Consider the following 1,011-nt stretch of genomic DNA (forward strand, 5'->3'; position numbering starts at 1 on the left):
CAACGACAACAACAACAACAACAAAACAAACAGACCAGAACAATTTGGAGTACATGTAATGAATTAAAAGAGTTGACATGAGATTAGGAATTAATGTTTTCTGCTGTTTCAGTGTGCATGTTCTCATCGTTGATGGTTTGGTGGACTGTCATGTAGATGTAAGCGTGATCCTAAAAATGCCTTTCACATTGACCAAAACTAATTACAAGACCTCTTCTACATTGAGGCTGGCTTTCCTTTTAAAGGGAATTTTATCATAACTAATCTTGAAACAGAGACAGAACACTAGTGTCAAGTGTAGGAAGACGTATACAGTGTAGGTACCGAGAGTTAATTGTTATTCAAGGTTGGAAATCTGAAAAATGCTGACTGAAAAAATATTGCTATTATTTTTTTTTTCAAAGCTGGATAAAGTAGGCCTACGATATATTTTAATTACTTTTGCTTCTATTGAACAGTGTTAACAATAACAAAATTAAATGATAGGCCTAATTGATAAACTTCAACAAAATTTTAGAAACAAAATATTCAGTCCAGGGAGCAAATAAGAAAAATAACAAAAACAGGCCTATTTGAAAATCTCCAAAAATCGGGAATAGGGCCTAAGTTTGACAATTATTTAGCTCACAAGGCCAAGTAAAATAGGCCTATGTAGGCATAGGCGTAGGCCGGCACTATGCCCTACATGTTTTAGGCCTACTTGGCCTTGTGAGCTAAAAATGGTCAAACTTAGGCCCTATTCATTGTTAATTTTCTGCAAACAATTTGGCATCAGGCTTATTATTATATAATTGATCGAAACTGACACCATTTATAAATAGCTTAGTTTTATTCCCGGTTTTATATACACAGTGGTTTTATTACAAAGATGTAGGCCTATTATAGTGGACCTCTGTGTTTTAATATTAGGCCTATATTATAAAATTTAGCAGGGCATTGATCATGATCAGGGTCTGGGCATTGATCTCACTTGCAGGACGCCCTCGACCATAATCAGGAGCCCAACAGCAA

The sequence above is a fragment of the Amphiura filiformis genome, chromosome 3, assembly GCF_039555335.1.
Source record: "Amphiura filiformis chromosome 3, Afil_fr2py, whole genome shotgun sequence".
Taxonomy (NCBI): Eukaryota; Metazoa; Echinodermata; class Ophiuroidea; order Amphilepidida; family Amphiuridae; genus Amphiura; species Amphiura filiformis.